Source organism: Mercenaria mercenaria, unplaced genomic scaffold, assembly GCF_021730395.1.
Source record: "Mercenaria mercenaria strain notata unplaced genomic scaffold, MADL_Memer_1 contig_3108, whole genome shotgun sequence".
NCBI classification, from domain to species: Eukaryota; Metazoa; Mollusca; class Bivalvia; order Venerida; family Veneridae; genus Mercenaria; species Mercenaria mercenaria.
The window spans coordinates 32104-49592 of NW_026461218.1; the positions used below are offsets into that span (position 1 = coordinate 32104).

A 17489-nucleotide genomic window follows, 5' to 3' on the forward strand; every position below is an offset into this window, starting at 1 on the left:
AAGCCGACGCGAAATTGGCAATAATAAATGCTTCGGGTATAGGAAAATGTTTCTTTATTGTTCTATTCAAAAGTCCTTATCGTTAAGTATAAACGTCGTATAGTACAAGGGAGACAACAATGAAATCACGATACTGGTGTAATATTTCGCCGTATATGAATATGATACTATTCAAACTCCTTCAACCATATCGATATCTCGTGTCTTAGATCGAGCATATACAAATAGGATCTTCATTCTTTGTATCATGTTTTAAATATCGCCGGCTTCTACTATTTACTTCCTGTTTTAAATTAAAATATTTAACGTATAACAGTATAAGGTTATTGTCTGCAAAACAAACAATATTCGAGGTGGCATGTGTGTTTAGAATTAAACGGATTATTAAAATGGTATGTAGATAACTATGAACTTTTTATAAATACTCGCATCTATATACCTTAATTTAGCATTTCGTTTAAGTTTTTGACAAAAAAATCATTTAAACGCAATGGCTACATTTTAAATAGCATATTAAGATCGATTGTTTCGAAAAATAATCACAATCAAGTAAAATAAAAAAAGATTTTTATGTCGTTGAAAGAAAATGGTATGACTGCAACAATTACTGTATAATATTAAACTTTTTGTCTACTTAACAAATCACTTTACATTTAATAGCCGCCGGTTTCTTTTTGCCACGCCGGTATTTGGCAAATTCAGCCCATATTTATACGCGCTTTACAAAAATGAAAATTGCCTTAAATTGTTACATTAACCCACCTATTTTAAAGTTAGTATGTTTTGATATGATATCATTACTAGTTTTTTTGTAAATCAGTTCGAGAAAATTACATTTGCCATGGCAAAAGCGGTTTTGCCATGGCAAATCGGTCTTTTGCCATGGCAAAATGTGTTGCCATGGCAAAATTATTTTGCCATGGCAAGAAAATTCGTGATTTTGCCATGGCAAAATTGCCATGGCAATTTTTTTTCATTTTTCTTAAAAAGTTATTTTAACTATTTCCAAACGAATGTATTGGTAGAAATATGTTGTTTCATATCGATAACTCAGTTTTATTGATTTTGCCATGGCAAAAACTGGCCATGGCAACTTTGCCATGGCAAGATTCTGCCATGGCAAGGTTCTGCCATGGCATTTTTGCCATGGCAACTTTGCCATGGCAAGTTTCTGCCATGGCAACTTTGCCATGGCAAGATTCTGCCATGGTGAGTTTGCCATGGCAAGATTTTGCCATGGCAATTAATTTATTTTTTCAAATATTTTAAAGGAAGTTTGATAATTTTAGTGATTATGAAATACAATACTGGCAGGAAAAGAGAAGATTTTAGATTTCTTGTGTTGGCACATTTAAATCAGCAAGCACAGAATCTTGCTACATAGATTGTTTCACCATTACTGGGATAAATGCTGGTTGATTTTCAGCGGCAAGAAGGAGTTTTTTACATCCTTGTTTTAATGAATGAAAATGTATGAAATATATTTCTAATATTACATAACGGTCATCGTGTGCCATATATTTTTTTCTATTTAGAAAAATACAAATATTACTTAAATTACAGAACATATCTATTCATCAAATAAGTAAGTTCCTTTCGTTTATGAAATACGATATTAGTTATCATCATCGTATCTTGATCTTTGATGTTATATATGACTCGAGAATTTTAGCAGGCTTGGATACTCTAAGCCGCGCAAAAATAGAAAAAAAAAATATCCGAACAAAACTGTTTAGCGCTTTAAAGTTTTTTTTATATACGTGATCTGCATTGAGGTACTTAAGCATTCAAGACATCATACATCGATTTTAATGACGAATAGACAAAATGTGTATCAGATTTTCCCTTGCACATAGGTTTGTGCAACATATGCTGTGTTACAAAAATAAGCATTTTGCAAAACCCGTAGAAAGTCACACACCAGCGGAACCGGTTATAGGTTCGATGCCCGGTCGCGTCATACCAAAGACGTAAAAATGGTGTTAGAAGCTTCCTCACTTGGCGCTCAAGACGGTAGTCTTAGGATTTGTCAGTCCGGTGTCAGTATAATGTTACTGGGTGAGTTAACATATCACGATTTTACGGAGTGATATTCTAGTGAGGCAGCACCATGAAGTTGGGCGTTGTGCACACTGCTACAATTTTGTTTAATTTTTCATAAAAAGGTGATTTAACTATGTCCAAACGAATGCATTGGTAGAAATATATTGTTTCATATGGATAACTCAGTTGTTTATTTTAATTTGCCTTGGCAATTAAGTTATTTTTAAAGGAAGTTCGATAATTTTAGTGATTATGAAATACAATACAAGAGGAACAGAGAAGATTTTATATTTCCTATGTTGGCACATTTAAATCGACAAGCACAGAATCTTGTTACAAAGATTATCTCGCCATTGTTGGGATAAATGCTAATGTTAATTTTCAGTGGCAAGGAGTAGTTTTTTACTTCCTTGTTTTAATGAATAAAAATTGATGAAATGTAATTGTAATATTATATAACGGTGATCATATGACATATATTTTTCTGTTTAGAACAATACATATATTTCTCGAATTACACATATAAAAAGTAAGTTTATGACTGTTCATCGTTTCGACACAAGTTGATGCGTTTGACCGACATATTGTACTTTACACCTTTTACATGTGATTAAATAAATAACGTCACTAGACGTGCAGTTTCCACCGAAAATATTTTAAAAGTTTTCCCTGTATTTGTACTCGTAAATGCATCACTTTCAATAATACTGTCACAATGTGTACATCTGCGTCTGTTACATCTACTTGTTTTACAATCCAAAGATTTTTTGTTTAGCGACGAATGAGTAAGATAATCCTGTAGGTTTTTGGGTCGTTTGTAAGCTAGAACAGGTTTATAGTTGTATAATTGTTGTACACTGTTATTGTTGGACAGTTTCAAAAGATCCCAGTATTTGTTTATTGTAAGTCAAGGATGCGGAAGGGACGGGTTATATGGGATCACAAATGGAATTAATTGGCTACTGTTTATGTCTGTATTTTTGTTGATTAAAGCCTCATCTTGTGTAGAACTCGACACTTTTTCAAATGCGGTCTTAATAACGTTGTCGGGATAATTCCGGTTCTTAAAATACTGTTCTAAGTTGTCAAGAGATTCTTGAAATTTACCGTCGTCTGATATGATGCGTCGATATCGCTTCGCCTGACTGAATGGTATGCCTTCTTTACATTTATCTGGATGACATGAACTGTATTCCAGGTATTGATGAACATCTGTAGACTTGATGTAAATGCCCGTAGATATGTTATTGCTTTTATTTTTCAGCACTGTTACATCTAGGAATGACACATTGTTTTCAGATACGTTGTAAATAACTTTTATTGTTGGATGATATGCATTCAGCTTTTTTATGAAATCCTTTAAGTCTGCGAGAGAATGATCCCATATCATGAAAATGTCATCTAAGAAGCGGAACCAAGCAGCAGGTTTCAGATGATAACTTTCAAGAAAATCAGTTTCTAATTTACCTATAAATAAGGAGGCATACGCAGGTGCCATGGAACTACCCATGGCCGTTCCTAAAGTTTGGACATAGTTTTCACCACTAAATTGAAAATGATTGTTTTCGAGAGTTAACTTTATGAGGCTACATATTTCATCCGTCGATAGTTTACTATTATTATTTTCTTTATCTAGGTAGTGTCGACACGCGTCTATTCCATCAGCATGTGGTATATTTGTATACAGTGATGTGACATCCAAAGTTACAAGCAATGACTTTTTCGACAATTTTGGCACAGATTTCAATTTTCGCAAACCGTACATTTTCTTTGATGTCATTCATTCCGTAAGCTTTAATGTGGCTATTTTTCTTTTACGTGGCTAAAGGAATAACTTCACTGGAATGTTTTTTTAAAATGTAGATCTTAAGAACGAAATGATACGAAATAAAAAGAAAATGTGTTCTATGTTTGCTCTTACAAACGGTAGTTAATCAAGATAAATTAGTTATTATGTTCTGATTCCATTTAAACTTTTGAAATGAAAGCAATGTTTAAAACAATTCCACATGACATCATGCAGACGACGCACGCTGCGCACGCGCCTTACCATTTCCAATGTACCAGCTGCGCATGCGTATAATGCAACACAATCTCACTAATATGATTTGCTGCACGATTAACCAAACGTGTAACGTGTACGAATAGTACAATGCAAAGTGTTTAAGGCTTATCACTACTAAATAGAATGTAAGTAGTCCACATATAAATAGTACTAATCTTTTTTTTCCTTTCCTAGTGCCTTTTCTCAACTGCAACGTGTTTACTTTTACCCTACCACGTTCCAGTATGTATACCTTTGCTTTCTATCGACATCGGCATAGTCCTACCGAATTCTATGTAAAAATGGCGGCGTAAGAATCTAATGTTTTGGAAAGAGAAATTGAAAGAAGCGAAAAGGAGTAAATTTAGCGGATTGTATTTAGCGAACTGTAGTTTTCTTATATAAAAGTTAACAACCCCTTTTATTTTTGTTTTTCTTTTCGATATAGTTCTTTATGGAAATGTAAGTCTCTGAAAATCTGATATGCTAGAAAATGTTGAAAACCCGATTTAAAGTGAGTGACTTTTATATAAAATAAAGAACAGCCGGATTTAGTGGTGTCCAGCCTATTAATCGTGCGCACGGAACAAACACGCTAATGCCACGGTCCCCATTTACAAGAAAAAAGTAAACATGTAAATGTTTGTTTCAATATAATTGCTAGGTATATATATACACCCACATTTGGTAATACAATAAATCATGGGGCCGAGTGATTAAGGTCGTTGACTTCAAATCAGTTGCCCCTTATCGATGTGAGTTCAAGCCTCACTCGGGGCGTTGAATTCTTCATGTGAGGAACTTCCAGCTGGCTTACGGAAGGTCGATGGTTTTACCTTGGTGCCCGCTCGTGATGAAATAATGCACGGAGGGGCACCTGGGGTCTTCCTTCCCCATTAAAGCTGGAAAGTCCCCATATGACCTATCATGTGCCGGTGCGACGTTAAATCCAACAAAAATAAATCACATTGTTCTCATGTATACATACTGTAGAACCTGAATGTAAATAAAAACTGTTTGTCTGTCTATCTGTTGGTCTGTCTTCTATTTAAAAAGATCACAAGTTAATAGTTAAACGAAATCATATGTTGTAAATAACTGTCCTATAACCTTTTACTTATTTCGCAAAGTTCTGCCTAAATTTTCCTTTTCATTTTCCTTCAACTCTTCGTTTGTTCCTCTGTGCTTACATTGCATACTTATATGGCTAGAGGGACAAGCTGTAACCGTACTTTTTCTTTGATGTCATTCATTCCGTAAGCTTTAATGTGGCTATTTTTTCTTTTACGTGGCTAAAGGGTCAACAGAGAGATCAGAAAGAGCAGCCGAAATCTAGTTCATAGTTACACGCAACAAACCGTGTGGCAGACATACAAAGTAATCTATATATAGATGTCACTGACCTTCATATTATGATCTTCACCTTAATCTAAATACCTCAACACCTTTTATCATAACCCCGGGGCATGTTTTGCTTTTTATTATGGGGGCAAGGGACAGTAAATTTGAAAACTCCACAACTCTGCGCTGATACCAGTGCGAAAAAAATCATAAAAAATCTAATTTCGACAAATTCAAGGCAATTATTGAGCGAATGTCTTGCATACACATAGCACTTCATTATGTGACATTTTCAGTCTGCCGATTCTGTTGCTTCTGTGATAAAAACGAGTAAAATGCAGGTTTCAGGACACTAAATATTTACACAAAAATGACCCAAAATGCACACCTTGTGCGACCTGTACCGTATTATCTGCAAATGACTGACCTGAAACACATGCATACTTTTAAAGCATGTGTCCAGACGAAAATAATAGTGGGAAGAAAAGTGTCTCATGACCGTTTACTTTTTCCGCAAATTTGAGCTGAAACTGGATGGATGGATGACTGTTTCCAATTCGTCTGACTTCCGTTACCTCAGGTAAAGTTTTAGACCCGGCCGTCTACATGGAGCTAGGAAAATCGATACATGCACATATTTATTTTACACAATAATCACTCATACGCAGGAATCCTTAGTTCTATACATATCATAAATAACCAGTTGAATATATATGCCTGTAAAGTGCATATTCTATTTTATTTAAAAAACGTACCCGGGCCAAATGCGAAACTGGCCCCTGCCACTTTAAGATTTTTCTTTTTATACCAAAAGCGGATTTTACTTGTTCTGAACTTTAATACCTCTTTTGCGAATATAACCACACAAAAATATTTTAGTAGCATGAAAATATATCTGTAAGTGAGCGTCTAAACTAGCCTACCCCTCTCGCGCAAAATGAGCCAAAATTAACAATTTGTCGCTACGAGACCAATGACGTAAAATACGTCCGTTTTTATCATTTTCTGGCGTAATTCAACGTATTCTATCAGTAAAAATGAAATAAAGTCATATTCGCATCATTTTGCAAAAATAAAATGCCCCACCCCCTATTTGCCCATTTTATGGGGTCCCAGCCTCCAAGCATCCCCTGATTGATGGAATGCAGAGCTGATTGGCTAAATATGCGCTACGTGGGTTAAGAATAATGAAAAAAGGTGTTTTTACACTGTTAATAGTGCTAGAATTTTGAAAAAATCGTCTGTGCAGATATTGACTTTCAAACCTTGATGTGTCCTCACCGTAGCATTTTTGAGCCGCTGTGCCGTCATTTAGCGTTTTAAGTCCCCAGAAAGTTTAAAATCTCAATCTAGAGGTTCTAAACTACCTAAAACTGCGCAAAATCAGAGATTTTCCGAAATTTAATTTTGGCCGAATCACTTATGGGGGCAAGGGACGGTAAATTTGAACTCCACAACTCTGCACTGATACCAGTGCGAAAAAAATCATAAAAATCCAATTTCGACAAATTCAAGGCAATTATTGAGCGAATGTCTTGCATACACATAGCACTTCATTATGTGACATTTTCAGTCTGCCGATTTTTGTTGCTTCTGTGATAAAACGAGTAAAACGCAGGTTTCAGGACACTAAATTTTTACACAAAAATGGCCCAAAATGCACACCTTGCGCGAACTTGTACCGTATTATCTGCAAATGACTGACCTAAAACACATGCATACTTTTAAAGCATGTGGCCCGACGAAAATAATAGTGGGAAGAAAAGTGGGCTCATGACCGTTTACTTTTTCCGCAACTTTGAGCTGAAGCTGGATGGATTGATGACTGTTTCCAATTCGTCTGACTTCCGTTACCTCAGGTAAAGTTTTAGACCGGCCGTCTACATGGAGCTAGGAAAATCGATACATGCACATATTTATTTTACACAATAATCACTCGTACGCAGGAATCCTTAGTTCTATACACATCATAAATAACCAGTTGAATATATATGCCTGTAAAGTGCATATGTCTATTTTATTTAAAAACGTACCGGGGCCAAATGAGAAACTGGCCCCCGCCACTTAAACGCAGCTTCTTGTTTGATTGAATGTAGGTACCTCTGGATAATATTTTAACATTCGACTCGCAAATTCATTAAGTTTACACTATATCGCGCGAGGATTTGTAAAGATACTTTAAATTCGTCATAGATAACACTTTGGCTATAAATGCTTATTTAGTAGTCTTCTATTTTCGCCTGAGAATCGTTTGGACAAAATATTTTCCCTTGTAAAATATTGGTAGTACTAACTTTTCAAAAAAAATATACGCAATACAAGCTATTTACTTTAAGTTAGCATTACTAAAATATTGAAAAAACGTTTGTACTGTATACGGAAAACGTTTTATCGGTCTTTTCTATTTGAAAATTACACTGGCTGACGTATCATGTTAATAAATAAAAATGACTATATTTCATAACATATAATGTACTTTGCAAGTAGATAGTTACTTGATAATCAGCTTTGCTACACATTGTGAATTATAATATCTGTTTCTTTCCGTATAGCCAAATAGTCTGTTATATCCATTATAGATTATATCTGTTTCTTCTTAAATAAAAATACGATATAACCACTGTCTCGTATTTGAAGACTCACACAATTATATATTAATATATAAATTTTTAGCCATATGCAATAAAGAATTGATATAATGCAACATTTAAGTAAATTGCTTTCGGAGCGCCTGAGACAGCCGTAATTTATTACAGCGGAAGCACTGCGTCTATGTTAACAGCCAAATTCCCCAATATTTTTAATTAAATACAGATGTTGTCAGATACAGTCAGTATGAAAATAGAAATATTTTATTAAACATGCTTACTCTTTACGTTATTTGACAAATGTACCTGAATGCAGATGAAGAATATAAAAAAAACTTTAAAGCGCTAAACATTTTTGTTGGAATATTTATTTTTCTATTTTTGCGCGGCTTAGATTATCCAAGCCTGCTAAATTCTGAGTCATATATAACATCAAAACCAGGAAACTATGATAATAACTAATATTATATTTCATAAACAAAGAAAACTTACTTATTGATGAAAAGATATGTTCTGTAATTTAAGTAATATTTGCATTGTTCTAAATAGAAAAATATATGGCAGACGGTCACAGTTATGTAATCTTACAAATACATTTCATACATTCTCATTCATTAAAACAAGGAAGTAAAAAAATACTTCTTGCCGCTGAAAATCAATCAGCATTTACCCCAGTAATGGTGAAACAATCTATGTAGCAAGATTCTGTTCTTGCTGATACAAATGTGCCAAGAAATCTAAAATCTTCTCTGTTTCTGTCAGTATTGTATTTCATAATCACTAAAATTATCAAACTTCCTTTAAAATATTGGAAATTTTTTTTATTGCCATGGCAAAATCTTGCCATGGCAAACTTACAATGGTAAAATTTTGCCATGGCAGAAACTTGCCATGGCAAAATTGCCATGACAGAAACTTGCCATGGCAAAATTGCCATGGCAGAACCTTGCCATGGCAAAATTGCCATGGCAGAATCTTGCCATGGCCTGTTTTTGCCATGGCAAAATAAAAAGAACTGAGTTATCGATATGAAACAACATATTTCTACCAATACATTCGTTTGGAAATAGTTAAAATCACTTTTTAAGAAAAATGAAAAAAAAATCATGAATTTTCTTGCCATGGCAAAATAATTTTGCCATGGCAAGACATTTTGCCATGGCAAAAGACCGATTTGCCATGGCAAAAACCGCTTTTGCCATGGCAAATGTAATTTTCTCGTACTGATTAACAAAAAACTAGTAATGATATCATATCAAAACATACTAACTTTAAAATAGGTGGGTTAATGTAACAATTTAAGGCAATTTTCATTTTTGTAAAGCGCGTATAAATATGGGCTGAATTTGCCAAATACCGGCGTGGCAAAAAGAAACCGGCGGCTATTATTTCCTAGTTTACCTTTACTTTTTAGCTTTTTCAAATTCAGTGACTGTCAATTATACAATGTTTTAATGAAAATAACGAACAAACATTGTTTGATGTACACATTTTATTAAGTGGAAAGCTCAACATATGTAGTGTTCAAATATTTATTAAAACCACTTTGCTGAAATCATCAGTGCAAAATAAAGGTGCAAAATATTGTCATTCTACCTGGCTGAAATTTTAATTCCATCACGGGCCATTTATCTATTATATGTATGCTAGCGTTAACACTATTTTGGGTTGTTTAAATAAAATTCATAACGCAAAGCAATAGCCACTGAACATGTTGACAGGGTGACAGAATAAAATTTTAGTTCTGTCCCCCATCCCCTCCCCACCATAAAAACAACCATCTCGGTGTGTGCATGTTTTGTCCATTTGTTCAGTATCACTGCATTTCTTGTTTTATCGTTCTTACGGAGATGGGGATGAATCAACACAAAGAAAACAGCAAAATAGCAAACTACCGTTCTCTCGTTGAGGCCGATGAAAAAACATGTGATAACGGAATTAGTAGAAATCACTCTCCATATCAGAATCAAATAACCTATCAAAATAATTCAGTAAGACTTACCAAATAGTTGTGGAAGGCTTGAGGTGTTGGCAGGGGTATTGTTGATTGTGACTATAAGTAAGATACGACTTAAGATTTAGCATAAAGATTTTGACGGGTAAATATTAAAAAAATTTAATAGACGGTTTCACTTTTCAGATGTTTAATCTGTCTCGATGAGATCATATCCGTAAATGCTAAAGTAGTTTCACTTAAATAATGTCTTATTATATTACTCACTGGAAACATGTATGTTAAGGTAATTCATACAATATCTCATTGTTTTAACAGATTCTGAAATAAAACTATACCTGCAACAAGACTGTTTAACAGACTGGAAACGGTAAGCAACTGCTGTATCTTATAAAAATATGTTAACATTTGGTTTAAAAAGTTATCACTATTCCGTTTTGGCCAAAACATGCGGTTAATATCCATGATTTTTTCTCGTGCTTATGTAAAATGCCATTATTATGCTTTTATGCCGGTATTGATACGTCTTCCTTTCATTAATTTGAGTAAACTGTGTCAGTTAGGAACGACCTGTCTAATAAATATAATACTATACAAAGCTATTCAACTTTACCAATATCGCATGTTTTCTTTTATCTACAATATACAAATACGATCTTCATAGTCACATGAGCCTCAACAGGTTTTTATAATTATTTTACTTCCTTGTCTATTTGGTCTTAAATGCTAGAAGATTTGATTGAAGTAAAAATAATTAAGGTAACGGTATTTACGTAGGATTGACCTTAACGGTCGGTCGTTCCGTCAGTTTGACGATCCGTTGGTTTTCATTGGCCTTCAGACAATAACTCATGAAAAGTTTGACAAATTTAAATAATGTTTGGTTCACAGGTGAGGCATCTTTAAATACAGGTCAAGTTCGAGTTTGGCTACAAACCACAAACTTTATTACGCTGCTGGTCATGCCGTTCACATCTCTGAAGTATATGCTCCACAGTCTATCTTCCTCACAACATGGACAAGCTGGCGATGGTGCCAGTCTGTATTTCGTGTACATGTGACCACTGAGCTTGTTGTGCCCTGAGCGAAGCATAACCAACATCACTTGTCCAGACCAATCAAGGAGATAAAAAGCAATTTCCTCTATCCTTGGTCTCGTTAGTGGTTTGATGAAGGTGACTTTCTCCTTGTAAATCACAGGTTTTGCTGGTTGTTCTGATTGAGCTCCTAGCTTAGCCAGTTTGTCTGCCTCTTCATTGCCTGCAAGTCTACAATGGAATGGAAACCACTGAAGTGCTACTTTGCAGGTCATACTCGGACTCTGCATTCTCCTAGCTAGCTGCTTAATGTTGATTAGAGCTTCCATGACAGACAGTGCATCTGTGAGAAAGACGATTGAGGAGCTTTCTTCTGCCGAGTCATCAAACATCGAGACGCCTTCATGAGTGCTTCAATCTCTGCCTTGTAATTGCTGCAGTGTTTACCTGTGGCTGCATGTAGCGTTTCTCTCTTGCCAGACTGGTATTGAAAGAAAACTTCTGCTCCTCCATCTTTGTCGGCGCTTTGGTGGCTGATCCATCTGTATAGACATAAATCCATGTATCCGGAGGAAAATATTCCTTGATCATAGCAAGTGTGAGGCTCTTCCGAATACCTTCATACTCTTGCTTCCCGCGGTCAAGACGAGGAACAGCAAGTCTCACACTCACTGTGGACTTATCATTCGCTAATGGGTTTATTATGACTCCACTACATAGTGGAGTGGTTGGTATGTTCAGCTCAGTTTAGAACTTTCTCAATTGAGTTTCTAGCCCTCGTTAACGAAGCTGCTACGTTTGAGCCAATTTTTGGTGTAGCCATCCAACCTGGCTTTCATGGGATGGTCTTGAAAAGACCTGAACTTCTCTGCTTGAAGCAAGACCTTTTCATGTATCCTGTCTTGTAACGGCTGTGTGCCTGTTAGTTTCTCCATGAAGGAGATTGGTGTAGACTTTGTAGCACCTATCATGATTCGCAATGTTTGGTTTTGAACCTTGTCTAGAGCCAGTTTTGGCAGTAGTGAACCAGGCAGTTGAGCTATACTTTAAATAGGGTCTCACTGTTCCCTGATATACGGTCTTGAGTATTTGCTCATTTGCTTCCCACGTTGTTCCAGCAAGTTTGTGCCGCATCATGGCAGGCGTCCTACGTGCCTTACCTTCTGCTTGACTAATGTGGGGCTTAAACGTTAGCCGTTCATCAAAGGTTACTCCAAGGTATTTTGCCTCGTCTGCTTCTTGCATCCTGTATATGGCTGTTGTGGCATGTTCTTCCTTACAACATAACACCAGACTGTTAGCGTAGAATGCAGCCTTAACTCCTTTCGGTGGTTTAGACACCAAATCATTGAGGAAAAGTAGGAAGAGTGAAGGAGATAAGACTACGCCTTGTGGGACACCATGACGCAACAGGAACTTCCTACTGTTGACATGTTCTAAGCTGACTCTTGCTCTCCTGTTGTAGAGGTATGACTTAATCCACCTCAGTATGTGACCTCATACTTCCACTCCTCATCAGTTTGACGAGGAGTCCATCAGTCCAGACTTTGTCAAACGCCCGATGCAGGTCAATCCATGCTATACGCACGGCATTTTGTTCTTGGAAGGCGTCCTCTATCTCTTGCGATAGATAAGTGGTCTGGTCCTCAGTGGAGCAGAATTGTCTGAAGCAAGCTTGTTGCGTTGCAACTAGGTTGTAAGTCTCCGTGTACCACTTCAGGCGTGCATTCACAATCCTCTCCATGTGTTTGTGATAGCTTGTAGCCTTCTTTAGATCCTTCCCTTTCTTATAGACTGCCTCTTTCCATATCTGTGGAAGCAGTCCTTGTGTCCAGCTGAAGTTGTAAATTTCCAGGAGTTTGCAAATTGCTGCAGTGCCTAGATGGGCAAGCATTTCATTTGTGACTCCATCTGGTCTAGGAGACTTCTTTGTCTTCAACTGCCTAAGAGCTGTCTGTTGCTCATGCAGTTTAAAACTTTGTTTCATGCATTCTGGTGTCACTTGACTTGTCTGCCTTTCCCTTTTTTCTCTTCGTGCTTCCCTTTGCCGTTTCCTGTTGATGGGGATGATGGCAACATCTTTGTAGTTTGAAGCAAAAGTGTTTGCCGCTTGTTTACACTTCAGCAGTTCACAATACTCTCCAAAATTGCTGAGCCTCTTCCTGTGTCTTCATCGTTCAGCTGTCTTCAATCTCCACAGCTTTTGGCCATCTCGCTCTAGAGCGAGACTGTTTTGTTTCTCCAGCTTTTCCACTGTGCTTTCCGTTTGTGCCTGAGGAATTTGGCATTGGCTCGCTGTAGAAAAAAGGTTACTTTCTTGTGAAGGATTGCTTTCTGCTTCCTCTCTGGCTTCTGATAGCTTTGCCTGTAGATTCTCCAACCCATCACTCTAGTAGGGCTTATAGTCTTTTCCTGTTCTCCTTGGAATGGCGCTGTAACCAGCCTTTAGTATACTGGCGTTGAAGTCTTTGACAACCCGGTTGATGTCTCTACCTTCAACTCTGATGTCTATACAGAGCTCATCACTAAGACTTTGGTAATAGGTCCATCTGGCCTTCTTGTAGTTCCATCTGGGGATGTTAGGTGAAGTAGAAGCTATACGGTCCATAGTAAGATGGGCTCGGCGATGGTCGCTACCTCCTAGTTGCTCATCGACTTCCCGCTTTAAAAAAACAAGAAAGAAAAAACAATGTCACTTCAAAAGGGATCTCAAAAGGTCTGGAGGATCCAGGTGGAAATGAGAAAGGTTTCTTACCATACTAATACAACTGCTTAAGGTGACTTCGAACCTTGGGGGAAAAGGGCGAAAACAAAATACAAAAAAATAACGATATTGGTCTGAACGTAGTAAGTGCTTAAACAAGCGCGCCCTGTGTTTCTAGAGTAATATTGCTTAGCAGGCATATGGTGCAAAACCGAAACCGGCGATGGTGTTTGGTGGATTTAGATCGCGACGTCAGCGACGTAAATTCAACGCCCATGAGATGTTGACACACTTGGCTCGAGTTTATCTAAAATATAGAGAAAACTTTACTTTTGAGAGGAGATGTGCTTAGCATGTTCAGGTCCGATATTTTTTCACGGAGTTATTGTCTACGAGAAGTCGACCGTTATGTGCTTTCTTAGGCGCATGCATACAAATTAATATCTACGACTGTCCCAATAGGAGGGGAATGGGGTATGACGTCTATATTGAAATAAGTCGCACGTTGTTTCATTCGAATTATTTCATAATTGTGGCATATAGCGATTTCACAGTGGAAACACATACATTAAAAAGAGCCTATTGAGGGTTTTAGTACCGCTAATCAAAACGTTAAAACGAAATCAGTGTAACGATGTACTACAACAAACGTTCTGCATTCTTTTATCTGCCCCCTAGCAAAAAATCTCTATATTGACAGTTTACCATTTTCAGAAGACAAAAAATTAAATAATCTCTCGATTACTTCCAGAGTTTGTTTCAATCTAATTTATTTGGAGCACGCCCGCTTAGCTCAGTAGGGAGAGCGTTGGTCTACAGATCGCGGGGTCGCGAGTTCGATCCCCGGGTGATGCTTACGTTCTCCGTGACGATTTGATATAAGACATTGTGTCTGAAATCATTCGTCCTCCACCACTGATAATTCATGTGGGGAAGTTGGCAGTTACTTGCGGAGAACAGGTTAGTACTGGTATAGAATACAGGAACACTGGTTAGGTTAACTGCCTGCCGTTACATGACTGAAATACCGTTGCAAAAAACGGCGTTAAACCCAAAACAAACAAAGAAATCATTTACTAGTGTTATATATTTTGACATTCGACACCCGATCCTTGATACATTGTAACAGTTTCTATTGTGTGTGTATGATTTATACATCTGAATTCACGATACAGAGTACTGCAAACTCCCATTTTTAATGTTATATAAATCACAACTAATTACCATGAGGTAGAATTGTCCTGTGTGCTTGCATCGTTATACGCACATGCTTCAATTACGGAAACGAACGATTTGCCGTCCCGAGTTTAATTACGTTTGCTCGGAGACCCGAAGAAATGTCCGCGGCTCCGTATATGTTTTGTGGCCAATTTCTATCGGTTGCGTACGATATTATTTAAATTGCATAATGTTGATAGTAATCTTTGAATATTTAGCAACATATCGGGATGAATTGCATCTGTTATTTTGTTATATATTAAAAATAGTCTAAATTGCCGACGTTAGCCCTCCCATTTTACTGTTCGGCTACCTCCGTAATGTGCGTGACGTCATAATTTTAGGCCCGGGTGAAATTAAATAACGCTGGGAGATCATCGTGAACACTCATACAGAGTAGGTGTGTTTTTGGGGGGTCCGTCTTTTAAGGTTATGGGGTGGGAACGGGGTGTATATTTTTATAGGAAGGAATAATGATAATTTAGGAACTATAATGTAACACATTAATAATAATTATTTTGTCGTTTGAGGATTTTTTGGAGTGTAATCCTTGGTACAATTTCGGACTTCAACCAAGTTTATTTTATTGGTCTTCGGTACGGACTAAAATGCACGCCGCTATATTTATTTTTGTGGGCATTGTTTTGGGTGTCATTTTGGGATGGGAATTAATTTGTTTTGTTTGTATTTGAGGCTCCTATTTTTATCATTTGAGGTAGATTGAAGGCGAGTTGACGCAGTCAATCTGATATAGGAATAAAATAATGACAATACATTTAAATTAGTTCTAAGGCGAGATCGCCATTGAACTTTATAGGACAGTTCTTTATGCATTTAACAAGTCGGAGGAAAGGGGACTGCCATCGACCTTTTATAGGATCTAGAACTTAAGTAACAATTAAATCTATATCGAAGGCGGGTTGTCGCCGTCGGTTAACGATGTTATGTTTCTGACATAGAGCTCAACCTTTAAGTAATTAGTAGGATTTTACTAGATTAAATAAAATACCATAAGGAGCCTCACTCTAATTGTTATATTCTTTTTCAGGAATTGAATTATTGTGTTTGGGTTTTTGTGCTATGGGAGGGGTAGTTTTTATGTAGGATGTTAGGCAGGAGTTTGGCGAAGTTGGGAAGTGGTAGATTGGATTTCTCGTTTAGTCATTATCTAAATCATGGGGATTTAACGTCATATTCAACTTCGCCTTGCTCCTCGTATCATTGATTACGCAACAAGTTAAATTAATACTCTATATTTATTGCATACATAATTGAGCACATAAAAACAAACAGTGTTGTTAATATTGTTATATTCATACATCTATCATTAATAACAATAGTTAAACTTGAGATCGGATTCTTACTTCTTTCTAGTGTTTTATAGCTTCCCCGACCCCACCCCACCCCCCTCCCCGACTTGCAATTAATGTTTTCGCTCCAGTGTTTGGAAGGAATTAGCCAGCGAGACTAAAAATCTTTTATTCTACGTTAAATTTAGTATTCATGCACCCTGGCTGATTTGTTCCCAACCCGTCCTTTCTTGTATATTAAGTCAGTCATGAGGCAGACCATGCAGGTGCGTAGCTCCTGCGATGAGGCAGCGTGCCACCCAACCAGTATGGTGTGGTTTCATGTTACTTTCGTTATGTATTAGGACCCTAGGACGAATTCATCCCCACTAAACATTGGTTCAACGGGTTACTATGGGTTGCCCCACCCCATACGCATTCGGTGTACTTTATCCTCATGACTCGCAGAATTTAGCGCCATGTTCGCAGATATCATGTATGTATGGCTTAATATATCCTTGACAGTGGGTAGCCATTTAAACCACTTTTCCATTTCCCTTATCTACCGTGATTGTAGATCACTGTTATGGCTCCTGGGTCGGGTCGTGTGTCCGACGGAACGACCCTGGAACCTTATGTTTCATTAACCCTTAATTATTAACATTGCAAAACGATCAATAATACGCCTTCACTGGGTTTTTCCTGACAATTATGTGACAGTCTCCAGTTATGGGATGTATATATATCTCCAGGCGGTCCCCGGGTAGGGGGTGGTGTCAGAATTCCTGTCAAGGTTATTGCCCTTTTTTATTTGTTATTATGCTATGTTGGGCCTGGATAATATTTCCTTAAAACTTGGTACGTTTTTACACCATGATTGGTGGTACCTAGTTGTATCCCTTTGCAGATGTGGTAATACGTGGAGGTCACGAAACTGGTGTCCAAAAAGTGGGATGCCGCCTTATGCGGCCTTTGTTAATAATTGATGGTCTAGGTCTGTTGTTAATTTAACAGTCACATATTTTATGGGATGGCCAAATCACTATAAAAAATCCCTTTTCCCAAGATTATCATGTCACGTAACATGTATAATTCTTACGACTTGAATGGAAATGTCCAATTATACCCTGTTGCTACTTTCATTTAAAGATAGTAAGAAATACCGGTATTATGTACATTGCTGTCTTAAGAGCAATATCAATGCCAATGTATAATAAGGTTGAATACAGTAATTACAGTGCAACCCCTTTAAAGCGGACATCACTGAATTT

The 17489-nt window shown here is 37.0% G+C and overlaps 1 protein-coding gene across 1 annotated transcript in view; it reads left to right on the forward strand.

Moving 5' to 3' along the window:
• Positions 1-258: 258 nt before the first annotated feature.
• The window catches only part of LOC128552740 (multiple epidermal growth factor-like domains protein 10), a gene marked incomplete at its 3' end in the record, with an annotated part of 43023 nt that continues 25792 nt past the window's right edge, over positions 259-17489 (forward strand). The window contains exons 1-2 of the mRNA XM_053533796.1: positions 259-392; positions 10289-10340. The remainder of the gene's footprint in view (positions 393-10288; positions 10341-17489) is intronic.